This window comes from Dipteris shenzhenensis, chromosome 14 (genome assembly GCF_047967505.1).
Source record: "Dipteris shenzhenensis isolate YYH24624 ecotype China chromosome 14, Dip_SZ_1.0, whole genome shotgun sequence".
Taxonomy (NCBI): Eukaryota; Viridiplantae; Streptophyta; class Polypodiopsida; order Gleicheniales; family Dipteridaceae; genus Dipteris; species Dipteris shenzhenensis.
This window is the reverse complement of record NC_141609.1, coordinates 55,182,573-55,199,062: the sequence shown is the minus strand read 5'-3', so window position 1 is coordinate 55,199,062 and position 16,490 is coordinate 55,182,573.

Genomic DNA, 16,490 nt, shown 5'->3' with positions numbered 1-16,490 from the left:
GATTTTCAGAGTTATAGATCTCTGTGTATTCGATTTTGTCTCTTTGTTATGCATTTTTCATTCTAAGGTTTTGAAACCTTAGATTTATGCCACATGGCAGTGGATAAGTGTTGACTCCCATTTCTCACTCATCGGTTGGGATTTCGAAGTTCCGATAGAAGAGAGATATTTGTAGGTTTTCTTGCTGAGTCCGATTATGCAATGGCGCCCATGCTTTGAGGCATCTCAGGTTCTAATTTCAGTAGCGCTCATTACCGTAGGACTCTGATTTCTGGAGCATACCTTATTCAGATCACTCTGGTTGCAGTTTGAGCAGTGTGCGCTCATTCGTGGTGTGCATTGGGTTGCAGTGGATGATTTATAGGCCATTTGGATGCATTGCGGTCCTTATTGGATGCGCTGATAGGCCCAAATTGCCTTGTGGGATGCTATTTTTATGGATGCTTTGCACATGGATGCTATTTTATGCTGAGGGACAGCTTTGACACATTGCAAGTGATGCACTGATAGTGCTATGCTCTCTTGGATGAGATATTGATTTGATCTAATTTAAAACATCTATAATTTGATTAGAAACTGAAATATCTGAATAAACATAGCAAATACCTTGCTCATCTTTGGAATCATATTCAGAATCAAAATTGGAATCAAAATCATCATCTTCCTCATGCGAATATTCGAACTACAAAATCTGAACTCTTTCTTGAAGTTCCAAGATATTAGCAATATATAAAAAAGATCTACAATCATCTTTATGAAATTTGGCATACCAATCCTTTGCATTATCAAGCAAAATTGAATATTCTGAAACCTTATTTAAGAGCTTTGTGGCTTTTTGGATTGCTTTTTCGTCACATAAAGCTGGAAATATTTTATAGAACTTTTGCTCCAAAAGATTAGTGCAATACTTCCTGTGATGCCCATATTTCTTGCAATGCTTGCACAAATACATATAGCAATCCTTCGGACCATGATCAACACTTCCACATAAATGACATTGCTTGCTTCGACTCTTCTTCTTAGACTTTGCCATGATGATAATCAGAAACTTAGAAATTGTTCCTGATGTAAATTAGAAAGAAAGAGATGAAGGTATCTCTAATTCATGCTTCAGTTTGTTTTGACAGTTTGCACTTTTATATCTCAATCCAAAGAAATTAGGTTTTACATATCATCACCAATATTCCAGCATTATAGATCATTGTTCCAGCATTATAGATCATTCCCCCATTTAGGACAACCGTCTTCCTAATAGAAGTATTTCAATCAAAAATTAGAACTCAATCCTCTTGGAATAGTTCCAATCATGAACCACAATCTTTCTGAAGTTGACTTGAGAGCCTTCATTGCAAGGATTGGACTTTGCCAACCAAGATGAATCGGTTTGTTGACAAAAACTATGGCAGATTGCAACAAGGGAACCAGATTACTGTTGAATCTTTGAATAGTCATTGTATTATTTATTAACAGGTTTCTAAATTGCATATGTTGGTCTCTTGACAACTTCCTACATTTGTACTTATCCCATCTCTACAATATGTTGCTATTGCCTTAATTATGTTTTCTTGATTCTTAGATTTCTTGATTGTCAAATAGGCTAACCAAGAAATAGTGTTGCCTAGAAATACTTATCATCACAATCTTCGCAGTCTTGCAGCCACTAGCAACCTTCATCCAAGAATTGGAATCTGAATTTGGAAATTGGACTTGTAGGGTAAACTTTTGACAGTCAAATTCTGAGACTTGCTTCAGCCTGGATAGTCAGATTATGAGATCTGTCAACACCATCCAATAAGCCACCAATGCAATAGATGGACATGAAGTTGCATAGACCCTCGAATTATTGCTAATCATCATATTGCCGAATCAAGCTTTGCATGGCTTCATATGTTGGTCGTTTTTATGGCTTTTCATACAAAAAACAAGCTGTGCTTTTCTTTCACATCATCAATCATCTTCAAGAAAGTCTATGGGTGCCGTTCTGCTTCATTGTAGCCACCTTTTGTTGATGATTGCCTCATAAAAATTAGATAGGCATGGGACTAACTTTCATGGGTTGAAGCCTCTACGACATAAATTGGTAATCTTCATGTGGCATACTCATTCTTCTTCACCAAACTGTAACTATTTGGTTGCAATCAGTGATGTCTTTAGGAATTTGCGATCCCATAGGCCAGATGCAATAATTGAAATCACAGATGATTTTTGTCAATTCTTTCACTCGGTAATGCTACAGAAAAAGGCCAATTTCTTCATCAGGAACAAACAATCTTTCTTCTTGATAGGGCGTTTCTTTTCCTTCTTCACGTTACATGAATTGACCGCAACATGCTAATCAGAATCGACCTTCTTCCTTCTTCATGCTCCCTCTTGTCTTGGTCATGTTCTTGATTGCCTAGTCTATCCTAAGGCAATCGTCTCCCTTCTGTCAAGTGCTAGATAGACATATAGATCTCTGAGTGGCATCACTAGATTCAACTATCTTCACATTTTTAGAATTGGCGTTACTTGGAATTAAAGAAACGTCTCGTCGCATCCTCCAAGACACGTCGCTAGCCAGACGAGCTACCAATCTCTTGCATGGGCATTTGTTGCTCACTTCCTTTTTTAAGTGTGTCAATGCTTTGCCATGCTTGTTGCTTACTTTTGCATAGGATTTGAAAGTCATAAGGTGCTCCAAGAGGCTCCAATCAGACAATCTTTCCATCCTCCTCTATGTCAACACCTATGATTCTATGGATTCATTCTTCTCAAGACTATCTCTTCTAATGCATTCATCCCTCAGAATTTATTGATTCTACATTTCCCAAGAGAGGCTGGAATAATCGAACCAACTGCAAGATCGCCAGTATAATAGGTAGAGATTCAATCTACATTTCTACCTTTTAGGAATTCAAATTTGAGGAAGAGAGGAATAGAAATTAGACTTCAGAAACTCCGAAATACAAGTAGAGGAATCCTTGTAATTCTGCATACATGCATTGAGTACCTCAAGAAAGAAGACTAAGGGAAGTTATGGGCAGTTGGAACCTCAAGGGTCCATTCACATCCCTTCACATCCCCCCATGTGACTATTCATTAACCTTATTCTAGGTGCCTAGTTATCCCCTCACATAGACCCAACAATATCTGCTGTAGTCGTTGATGAAAGTCAAGTAGTAAAGTGAACCATTGATGTTGTAGTTTTGGGCATAACCCCATATATCTATATGTATCAAATCAAGAATACCTCATGCTTGAGAGGTACTTCTGCCAAAGTTGGTTCGCTTTTATTTGTCGAAATAGCATGCTTCGTAAACTTTTCCAAGAAACTATAGCTTCAGAATCTTAATTGCCAGATTCTGATTCTTGAGATCTAACAAGTACTTGAAATTGACATGACCATATCTCTTGTGCCATTTTGCAGATAGTGCCATGTATTGTAGTTGAGCTAACATGGCATGCTTCTTTGATACTGTAGCTAGCATTCTGTACAAGCGTCCTTCCTTGACACCTTTTGCTACTAGTTGACATCTTCTGGATTTATCTCTGATAGTACATTCATCTCCGTCAAAGATGACTCGGTATTTGTGATTCATCACTTGACCTACTAACAAGAGGTTCTTATTGAGCTTCGAAATGTAGAGTACATCTTTCACCAATCCTTTTGTACCAATGAAATTATTCATAGGGATAACACCTGTCCCTTGAACTGGATTTGGTGTATTTTCTGATGTGTAGATGACATTCTTCTGACCTAATGGCTTCATTTGTGTGAATCATTCCTCATGATTTGTCATGTGAGATGATGCACCACTATCGATATACTAAGGATCTTGATCTGCCTAGTCAACTTGATAGAGCTGAAATCCTCTTTTGGATTATCTTTTGGATTCCAATCCATGTCTAGGTACACTGGAGTAGTTTGCTGCATTTCCTCATTTGCAAGAACATATTTTCATGTTTATTTGCAAAATGAGTGTGACTAGAATGTCCACCACGATGATTTCCTCTTCTGAGCAAATTTCCAAGATTACTGCTGGATCGACCGCCTTAGTTGTACTACTTCTTGCAGCAATCTCTTTCATAGTGTCCAAACTTATGACAGTAGTTGCACTAGATGTTTGGCACATTGGTGGATGCATTTCCTCGTCCTTGGAATCTTCCTCGGTTGGAATGATTTCCTCTTTACTAATGCTATTGTTGCTAAGATGATGCTGATGCTGATGCTGACTTTGTTGATGACTTTATTCCTAATGATGACCACTTCTCTTGAATGATCTGCCTCTGCCTCTATCTGAAGCTATGAATTCTTGATCATTAGAATGACCTTTGCGTGCATGAATGGCTTAAGTCCTGTGTCCTTCACCAAGTAGGATTGTCTGAAGTTCTTCTAGTGTCAGAATTTTCCATTGGATGGCAATACTCTGGACTAGTTTCTCGTATCCCTCTCCTGGTCAATTCAGGATGACTTGAACCATTTCTACTGGATTCATAGTCTCTCTTGCTACTACTACTGTGAGTTGATTATTGTAGTCTTTTATTTGGAGTACATAAGCATGACCGGTTTCACTGCTGTTGCAGAAACTCTAGCTGATTTGGTTTCTCAATGTGAGAATCTTGGATGTGTTCTTGGACTCGTAGAGAGCTGGCAACATATATCATGCTTCTTTTGATGTCTTGACAGTGTTGAGCTGTCTAAGCATGACATCTTGCACATTCTGCTTGATCAGATGATATGCGAATGTATCTTTCTTATCCTATTCTGCCTGAGATCGGGAAATGGCAGGATCTGCTACAGGTGCAGAAACTATTTGTGTAGCTATAGATCCCATTGCTGGTGTTGTGACAATAGGTGGAGTAGAGTTACTACTGGCTGGATCGTCCAATGGTCTAGGTTTAGATCGATAGACATACTCCCATTTGTCCTGAAGTACAAGAATGGTCTCCATTCGATATTTCCATGTGCTGTAATCTAAGTTGTCTAGCTTAGTAGATGCCTCTAGATTGAGGTTACTAGTCATAGACATGGTACAAGAAATGTACTCAAAGTGTCGTGAAAATCACTGTTTGAATCAACTACAAAACATTGACTGTGACAAATGAAATCTGAATTGTCGGTGAAGATAGAACTACAATATATATGATCTGAATTACAAAGCTTGTGGCAAATGATATCGGGAATATCCAAGAGGCTTTACAAGGCTGAAATGATGTGCACAATGTCGTGAAATAGCCAAATAGGTTGAAGGGTTGGGGCATCCAAGTTGTACTAAAAGGGGGGAGGTGATCCATTTGAATACTCTGATTGTGAAATCATTTGGATATGTAGGTACCAAGCTATGCTGACCCCACTCTTGGCCACTTGTCTAGATGACTAATGCCAATCTTGGTAGTCTATGCTAGGCAAGGCATAACCTATCTAGATAATCACTATTTGAAAGATGGCATCAATTTGTAGTGGTGTCATAGAGAACCCTACCTATATGAACTCCTGGGGGACTGAGGACTTACTCTAAATCATGCTAGATCTTTTAGTCACTTGTAGTCTTTCAAACATCCACCACTGGGCTGTCGGGTGAGGTCGTCATGCCCCTAGAAGTTGTAGCACTACATACATGGTTGTCCATCTCACTAGTGTATTAAAAAGCCACCCCTTCATTGAGGGGTCTTGGAAGTGTTCTTGGAAGAATGGTCTCCTAGGTGAGCTAGAGCTCCCTTCTCTCATGTGAGTTGTGCCTAGCCATGTGTGTGATTGCAAAGACAATTCTTGCAAAGACTACCCCAAGATAGGTGTATGCTCCTCTGATTGATTGATATAGGCTCATCACCCCCCAGATCATGACTCTTAGTATCTGCATCTTCTAGAGTCTCCCAAATCATGTGGGTTTTTGGGAGGCCTTTTGGAAGTCTACCAAGTAGGCATAAACTTTCTGGGATCTCAATCTCGCCTCCTCGTTGACTACTCATAAGGTAAGGATGTGGTCAAGGGTGGAACGATGCCATCAAAAGCTAGTATGTCACTATGCCCGATGTCCATGTGCCTCTGTGTATGAGTTGATCTCTCTCTCTAGTACCAAACCATAGATCTTGGCCAGTTTGTGGCCTATCATGAGTGTGTGATGGTTCTCTGTGTCCATGGGCTCCCCTACTTTCTATATCGATACAGTAGTAGTAGTGGTGCTCCAAGTAGGTGGGAAGCCACGGCATATTGCATGGTTACACCTTTGTGCTAAGATCATGGCCAAGCCTCTTGTCCATGTGCAAAGTACTTCATCCTCAACCTCTCATGGTCTAGATCTTTCTGGTTGTGGAGCCGACATAGTGCAGCTTGCACATACTATGCAATGAAAACACATGAGAAACTTGCATGAAGGACAAAGAATTGGTTCAAGGAACACTTAGCCTACACTAACCACTCTCTCATTTTAGATTCTCTCTTTTCATTCTTCCTCCACCTCCAATACTCTTTTCTCTTAGTGTTTTAATACATATTGCATTTGAGGGTCAATGAATAAACTTAGGATTAGGGAAAACTTTATCCATCATTGCCCTTGTAAGAGAACACACCTAAGTTTAGGGAAAACTTTATCCATCATTGCCCTTGTAAGAGAACACACTTAGAAAGGCTTTTTAGTCCATGGGTTCCATCTAAAGTCACATCAATCTATACAACATCAAGATCCTCCTACACCTTCACAAGAATATTGAAAGGATTAAAAGAATATTATTTAACACCCCTAGTTTTCTTCTCAAATTCTTGAATCAGAATCTTCTATATATGAAGAATAGGAAATGTCAAAACTAGGAGAATCGTGTGATATCATGCTCAATTGCAACTAGATGAGTTCAACCAACCATTCAAGTATTAAATTATGACAAGATGGGTGATACAAAAGCAATAGCCAAGTTGCCACCCAAGTATTATAGAATAGAGGATGCTTATATGTTTAATGGGGATGCAAACTAAATGTATGCTTTTACCATGTGCCTTAGTGACACAAATCCTTGAAATGGCTTATGAACCTCAAATCTAAGGGGAAAATCGACCCCAATACACCTCAAAGGGTCTTCTTGAGGTTCCAACCAAGTTGCATGAAAATTGAACACCTTAGCACCATCAAGAAACCAAGGAATCCAACAAGACTAAAGACCTTAGTAGGAAGACGCTCAGAGAAACCTAGTGATCAAATTCTACTTAATCTTCTTCCAAGGTTTGAATGTACAAATCAAAACTTTCTTGCTTGCAAGCAAGAATTATACTAGTTTTGTATCTTTTTATAAAATAGCCATCTAGATTGAGGATGATTTAGGTCAAACTCGATAGAAAATCATAAACAATGATGACACGGCTCAATCCACAGTAATGACAAAAGTGCCATCACCACTCTTAGCATCCCAAGAATATAAAAGGTGTATCTTTTATAGTTTTAAGTTATAAGTATATTTTATCAACAAATAAATAGTCTCAAGACCAATTTGAGAGTATGTCCTTAAGCAAATACTCAATTACCTGCCTAAGTCCAACCTCATTGACCCCTCTGCCCAAGGAGAGATCTAGCATGGTTCTCACAACATAGAATGACCATAATTAGAACAACTAGGCCAATAATGCAAAAATATTATAGGATACATAGTTGCAAGTTGAGCCCAAGAATTAAAATGTTAAGTATGCACTTGCAGTATGTGCCAATACCATAATGTCAACTTGATCAAGCACAACAAATATCATAGATAAGTAGCCAAGAATGATTAGAAGATGAATGTTTAGACTCACCTTGACACTCCCATGCTACCTTCAATGTTACCTCCACAAGTACCTCCCAATGCAAACCATCCATCATCTTTGCATATATGATGAGTGATGAATGGGATATCACTCTAGAAGAGATCACTAAGGAAAGCATGGGATATAAATCTAGAAGAGAGTACAAAGGCAAGACAAAGAAAAGGCAATGTTTTACTATAAATAAGAGGTGACTTTAGGAATCACATTCTAATGTATCCAAGTTCTCCATTTTTCACTACATTGAGGAAGGGTAAGAAATCCATGAGTCACTTCAATCTCTTGAGCTCTCATAAGGTGGTAGTGTGTACTGAATAATACAAGGGGGTGTCTTCCAACATGTATGTAAAGAATGGGGATTGGAACTCTTGATCATTTAACCAGGCTTAAACTCATGCACATGGAATTAACCATAATTCCACTACACAATATTGACCCTCTTCCACAATTAGAATTCATGTAGTGGAGATAGTAAACAAAACGAACTTGGATTATGATAGCAAATGGAGACATTACCACTTTAAATTATGTTAATCCAATGTCTATTTGATTCCAAAATTGGGGTATACAAAGTAAAAGAAGGCAGAATTAGAAAAAATCAATTTGATGAGATCTATGTCAACCTCCTTAGCTTCTTCACAATACAATAGCCTTGGTCCAATATAAACGAGTACCCAAATCTTGACACATGAAAGAGGGTGTTTCACATACTTTGCTTTAGGATAGACAATAAGCAAAAGAGGGTAACTCCCAATAAACTGAGGATTTTGTACTCTACAAAGGCTTCACCTCTTAAACTTGACCCAATCCTTGATGAGGAAAATGAAAACATTGGTATGGCTAGAATTTGTGGGATTGGGAATCGTAGTAAATAATGACAACATCTTGACACCATTCATGATTGCTCATATCACCAAGGCAAGAAGAAGAAGGTCAAAAATAATTGGAGCGTGGTGAAATTGATATTGTTTTCATATTGGATTCACAGATTTGTCTTCCATAGGTACCTTTATTGAGATCCAATCTTAGGTTATGGGCTTATCTCAAGCTATGGGTAGAGGGAAATTTTGAAGATTCAACTCCGATATTACTAGCCACTCTAGAGGATTCCATTGTAAGAACTCTATGACATTCTACCTATCACATAGACAAAAGATATTTGTAGATGAGAGAGAGAGAGAGGAAGGGAAAATGTAAGGGTGATAGAAAGTGGATTTTGATGGGTTATACGAGCTATCATTTGGGAGGTCTGTTGGTGCTCAGTCATTGATCAACTAAACCACCACTCCCTATTAGGTAACCCATTCCCTCAAGCTAGGGGTTCTCGCACTCAAAACCCCAAGCCTTGCCTTGGACCATAGCTAACCCTCTGATGAGACCTACCATTCATCCATACTATACTTCTACTCATAAAGGGAAAGGGCCCGGGAGGGGGGATTTTACAAGTGGAGCAAGCTAATACTGTGTAGTTACATGAGAGTGGAGCATTGATTTCTAACACTCGCCATCAATGCCCACCCAAAGGTGAACTAGCTCTTTGGTCTGATGGTGAGTCGATGAAGATGCCACTCAACAAATCTCTCTCCCATTCACTCACCTCACTTAGGATTCCCTTCCATAGTGGTTCTCTACTCAACATCATGACTGCTTCCCTTACTCCTTCTTGGATATTGCCTCATTCTCTCAATCTCTCAACCTCTTGGCTATCACCCATATCAATAGTCACACACATTGTTACATTTGAAATGGGATGTATTACACAAAAATAGTAATACAAAAGGAATCTTGTAAACATTCCCTAAAAATTCCCCAAAAATTAGATTGCTTATAATAATTTTCAAGTTAATAATGTTTTTAAGTTTTGGCTATTTCAAAACTATTATGAAATACCAAATTTTACTTCTACTAACTTAAAAAAGTAAACATGCTCAAAAAGGCTCTCTTTTAAACACGTTAAGAACATGTAAATCTATATAATATTTAGAGAACTTACTACTCATGAAATTATACTTGTTTCATTTGTGCTACAAAAAATGCTCAAGATGTTTTTTCTTTGACTCCTTGAACATTAACAACTCTCCACTGCAAGCTTGGATCACAGAGTTTTAAAGAGAAGGTGGATCACTTGATTGGCTCTACAATGTCATGATATTATAGTCCCACACCAACAATTAATGTTCTAAACATATGCAAGCCTCACAAAAAATATTGTTATAACTAGCAGCTAGAAATGTTGCCATCATGTCCACATGATTCACCCATTCAAGTAGGCCAAGGCATACCAACAATTTTTAAGCACATCATGTCAACTCATGAGCTTTGTCCCATCATATCAATTCATTGGCTCTTTCTTACCAAAGCCAGCAATCATCACCTCATCAATACAATATTTTATTTATATGCTCATTACCATCTCCTATCTCATAATTCCACATCTAATCATCATTCAAAAGGCTACTCTTGTGAGTGAATTATGCACTAGATGCCCATGCATGACTTCTTCTCACGAGTGTGATAAGGGAAGATGCGTAGTTTTTCCTATATATGTGCATTATCAAAGTAATCCCTTAACATCGATTAGGATATTGTCAGGGAAACTCTCATAGAATACAATACATCATATCCCTATAGTGTCACAATTCTCACATTTATCTGGATCATCATTCCTTACACACTCATGAGTAATATTAAATCTAGACATTAACTATCTTATATTCACTCTTGAAAACTTTTCCCATGCTCATAGATGAATGTTAAATATGTACAACATGAACACCCATTTATCATACCTTGTGAGCATTAGAATATCCAAACATTCATTAGGAAGGTCCAACCCTCTTCCCACTCTCATTGAAACATAGCCATCAGAAACACCCATTTATAAGAAGCTTGCACCCACAATCAAGAATTAAGTGCGTAACATCCCTATGAGTACTAATGCAAAAGAAATACTATTACATAGAGACCAAATCATGTGATAGGCCAAGGTGGGTACTTGCAATCAATCCAATCAGATAGACAAATGCAAGCTAACATACATGGCACTATTGCGCCTACACTACAAATATCTTCCATACTTACTAATGTCAATATTATACAAAAAGTTCAAGGCCAACCCAAACGTCTAGACATAAAAAATTAGGGTATCAACTTCCCCATTCTCTAAGATAAAACATTAGCCCTCCAGACTTGACATATAATGCAATAAACAACAACATATTCATTGCAACACCTAAGGAACCCCATATTTCTCATTGTAGCTTACCACTTTCCAAAGTAAACATCGACTCACACCTCTTGAATTGCAATAATTCATAGTACTTTTGACCAAGAACATGAGAGTACTCTCCATGGAAGCAAGAACGGAAGAGGGAGAGAGAGAAACAGAGAGCCACACAAGTTTTGGTGGGTGTAGAACACCCTAATTTTTTTTTTCATTCATTTATATATGTGTTTGAGTATTGTACATAACCAGGATAAAGGCATGGTGACCTTTAACCCCCACAACCTCCCACTTAAAGGACAATGTGCCTTTAAGGGAGAACAACCAGCGAGCATACTATCCAATGCCTATCAATACACAACAATACTCAAACCGCTGACTAGATAGACTCTTCATCAGCATATCTGCAGGGTTATCATCTGTATGAACCTTGACAAGCTCTATGCGCTTGTCCTCAAGTACCTCTCTGATGAAATGGTACCTGACCTCAATGTGTTTGGTCTTTGCATGAAAGACTGGATTTCGTGCTAGCTGAATAGCACTCATGGAATCACTATGCAATGTTGGTACACCTGTATGAATCCCCAAATCTCCCACTAGCCGATCAAGCCATATAGCCTCCTTGCAACCCTCTGTGGTTGCAACATACTCAGCCTCTGTGGTAGACAAAGCAATGCACTTCTGTGCGCGAGACATCCACGACACTACACCACCTGCAAAGGTGAACACATAACCAAAAGTGGATCTCCTACTATCCACATGCCCTGCATAGTCTGAATCTATGTACCCAAGTACACGCATGTCTCCTCTACCAAAGCAGATGCACATCTCCTTGGTACCCTTCATGTACCTCATGATACACTTAACTGCCTCCCAATGCCTCTTTCCTAGATTAGCCATATACCGGCTAGCAACTCCCACTGCAAATGCAATGTCTGGTCTAGTAGCTATCATAGCATACATAAGACTCCTGTTACCTTATCACACGACCACCTGTCGACAGGCGTTGACCACATGACGACATCTGTTGACCACATGTTGACCATGTGTCAACACAAGTTAGCCACGCGATCACACGGGTTCATCCAGGAGTAGTACTGTCCGAGGCTGTCAACCACGGGTCGACACATGTTAACCACAGGTCGACACAGGTCAACCACAGGTCGACACAGGTCAACCACAGGTCGACACAGGTCGACACATGTCAACCACAGGTCATCAAGAGCTGCGCACATGGAGAGTGAGCTTAGCACATGAAGCAGTCAGGAGTATTTATATTACACAGTGGTTCAGTGATACAGTGGTGCAGTGGTGCGGTGAACCAGCTCACCTGCACATGGAGAATTTACACCATCGGGCTAGCGAGTCAGGGAGTCAGAAAGTCACCGAAGCCATCAAGAGGTGCGGTGAACCAGCTCACCTGCACATGGAGAATTTATACCATTAGGCCGAAGCCATCAAGAGGTGCGGTGAACCAGCTCACCTGCACATGGAGAATTTATACCATCAGGCTGGCGAGTCAGGGAGTCAGGAAGTCGCCGAAGCCATCAAGAGAGCCAGCGGCGCAACGGCTATCCTCAACAGCTAAGGAGATAAGAGGATGACCAATGGGAAGAAAGAGGGGAGATTCTCAGCGAAGAAGGGACCCTCCAAGGCGGGGGATGAAGATGAAGGAGAAGGGAGAGAGAAAGGGGGGCATTCGGCATTCGGCAGGGGAGCGAAAGAGAAGAGAGTGAGGAGAGATAGAGGCTAGAGCTACGAGCTCGCCAAGGAGAGAATGTGGAGAGACTTGTGTGTACCCTTTGTCTACTATGGGGATAGACCTGTGTATTCTGGTGATTTGCGACTTGTGTATTCTTGTGACTTGCGACTTGTGACCTGGGGACACGTCCAGTGATATGTACATTGGCCAACTCGGTCACTTTCTCATCTCTCTTGTCTCTTCCCGATATGGGGATTGTTCACCAGTGTAGGATTTTCTTATTTTGCTTATGTTGTGGAGTTCACCGGTGATTGTCATTTAGCATAGTGCACTCCTACGTCGTCGTTCACTGCAGTATAGCATACGACACTCGCACACTACTGCACGGTGCGCTCTGCACGATCCATTGCATTAGAGCATTGCAAAACTCATGCTTCTCATGCCAGTGGCCTTTGGCCTCCGGTAACACCTCCGGAAGGATAGGAACCCCTCCCCTCAAACAGTTTATGGCGATCACGGTGGGACACTGTTGGTATTGAGTAGCACGAGAGAAGTCGTGATCTAGGGTCCTAAAGAGAGGTCTTATGCCGAGTAGTTCTGAAACCTTTGAAGGAGCTAGTGAGAGAACTAGGAGGTACTTGAGGAGAGTGGAGAAAAGACTTTCGGCAGACCAAACTAGGTACAAGAAGCATTATGTGCGACGTAAGTTTGCGAAGCCCTCAACTCAAGCACAAAGTGAGCCCACTGGAGCAGTAGCCAGAGCAAGTAACTTCATCGACACTCTCATTGACTTGGATCAACAGGGACCCTGGTGGTCAGAGATCCGGACTCCAGAGAAGAAGAAGTGCAAAGCGGAGAACAGGTGAAAGAAGAGGGTACTAAGGACGAGGGCTCCTCAGGGACTCATCAAGGTCAAGGAAGCCCCTCTTCTCTTCCTGCAACGATGTCTTCATCAACCACCTCTTCTACCGGAGTGGTGACTCCATCTGCTCCTGCCTCAACCTCTTGTGGACAAGCTGCGACCTCATCTGTTATGCATAGCTCCGGGCTCCTAGCTAATCCTTCTTCTACATCTATTCCATTGGGGGGTACTTTTGCTCCGGCCATGCCTTTACCTGTCACGATGGTTTCATCTCCCTTTCCATCCACACCGGTGTTGCCTTTTCCACCACCTCCTTCCTTCCCTTCTGCCTACTCATCCATGACTTCAGCTCCGTCCCTCTCTTTCCCAAATGCTCTCCCATCCTCTTTCACCCCCACATCTTCCATGTTCTCACCCTTTCCCTCTGCAACACCGAGACCCCCCACTTACGCGCTACCATCTCGGTACACTCCCTCTATGACTACATCAGTAGTGACTTCCCCATTGTGGTCCTCCACAGGAGGAGTTGTCGGGGTGGTCTCCTCCTTGGGAACACCAACACTCATTACAGCCTCATCAGGACTCCCTCCAACTCTTGCATCTTCTCCAACCTCTCGGGTGGGGATGGCCGTTCTCAGTCCCCCAGACAGAGCTAGACTTCTTGAGCTACTCAACAAGGTCCACGTGAAGACTCAAAAGTTCAAAGGCCACCTCCATGAGGATGCGGAAGCTCATGTGAGGAAGTTCCTCACAGCATGTAAAGCTAAAGGTGCAGAGAATGAGCATGCGTTCCTTCACATCTTTCCTTCGTCATTGGAGGATGCAGCGGATGTATGGTACAGTCAATTTCCTCCGGACCACTTCCAAACGTGGATAGACCTAAGGGAGGAATTCTTACGCACTTTCAAGTTGGAAAAATTCGAACACATGATTGTCCAAGAGTTGTCCACTGACACCATGAAGCCTGGAGAAAGCATCTCTGAGATGTACACAAGGATGAGGGTCTTGGTGGCAAAGATGTCTGTGCCACCTAATGATGCTGTTATGAAGGGATGGTTTTTGAAAGCATTACCCCCTTCCATTGCTATAAGGTTGGTGGATAAACTCCCTGAACATGCCTCACTTCAAGACTTCCTAAAAGAAGCTGTCAAGATGGAACGGTCACAGTTAAGCTTTGCCTCATCAACGAATACGACCACCCAACTCCCAAGAGAGGAGGGATCATCCGCATGGCAGCAACTCAAGAAGGAGTTAGAAGAAATCAAAGAAGGCCTGAAAGATAGAATAAAGGTGGATGGCCAATCGTCCTTTGAGGCCCAAATTCGAAGTGGCCTTTGGTGCACCGAATGCAAGGGTTCTAACCATGGTTACTGGGAGTGCCCCTCCAAGCGAAAGGTACCTACTTCTACCTCATTTTGTACATTTTGTGAGATCCATGGACATGATGCCTCTGAGTGTAGGTACCTTAAAGGATTAAGGAAGCTTCTTCCAGAGTATACCTCGGGGGAACCTCTGGTTGCTGCAGTCAACAGAACGGTACCCATAACTTCTGGTCCAGTAGAAGTATCTCCTGCTCCCCCTCTTGCACGAGCATCTGAGCCACCTCCTCCTCCTGTCATGCCACCTCCATTGCTTCCGACTCCCCCTTTGCTCCAAGCTCTTGCCCCCAATTCAATTGGTTCCCCTTATTTCTATCCTCAGCCATACTATGCCCCGTACCAACCACCTATGTCAGGAGGTGGCTATGGACCCTCTTATCAACGCGGTCGAAGGGGTGGTTTCAGAGGTGGACGCGGAGGTGCAGGCAGGGGTACAAACTTTAGAAGACCCATCATGTGTTACAGATGTGGCGAGTACAGCCACTACCAAGATGATTGTACACAGCCGTTCGGGGGACCCTCTTGTACACAGTGCAACACAAATGACCACTACACCAGAGATTGTCCCAATAGAAGAGTGGAACCCGCATCCCAAGTGAATATGGTTGATGTAGTAGTGGCGGGGGAGGGCAACAATCCCCATTTGATTGGCACAGTGTTGGGCGCTGTGACACGGTCACATACAAAAGGTGACAAATGTAAGGGTGACTCAGAGTCAGCACCGGAGACCTCAGCACCAATGAGTTCCGACAAGTGTTCTCCCACCGAGGTCATTCTCCTCCTCCAAGGTACACAATACGCCCAGGAATAGACCACCCATGCTGGCTTCTGATAGTGATTCAGAAACAAACTCGAAGGGCCCACAACCATTAAGGTCAACCACTAACTCTGGGAGTGCCTCATCCTCGGGGGATCACTCTATGCCTTTGAGGTATCAGGAGGTAGTAAAGGGTGTCACGAGAGATCTTCAAACAAGTTCTGAAGATGAAGGTAGCACACCTCAGCTTCCATCCCGCAAGTCCAGAACTGTGAGGTTTGCAACAGAAGTGACAACCCTCGGACAGTACCGGGATAAGGAGGCACGAGTAGGTCCTCCCACTTTGTCCTCAACAGCACTCAACAGAGAAGAGGCTATGGGGACAAGATCTAGTTCTGCCCAGGAAAAAGGGAAAGGAATAATGGAAGAGAAACCACTAGAGACAATGACTCACAGTTCAGACCTACATCCACATCCTCATGTAAGCTTCGACCCTCGGCCAGAGGCTAGGAGGATGAAGTTACAAAAGGCTAATGCTAGTGTCCACCACTACTCCTTGTTTGAAGATCTTATGAGTTTCAAACCCAACCTCACTCTACGACAACTTTGCCTATTATCCCCCCAAATCAAGCATCAGACTATCACATTCCTGAATCGCCTCCCAGGGGGTCGACACAAGGGATCTACTCCGAGTGGGCCACCACCAGAGACATTACCGGCTCAGCATGGGTCTACACTGGACCACTTCTCTGCCTATGCTGCCCTCACTTGTGAACAAAGTCCCAAGCTCACCGTGGAGATC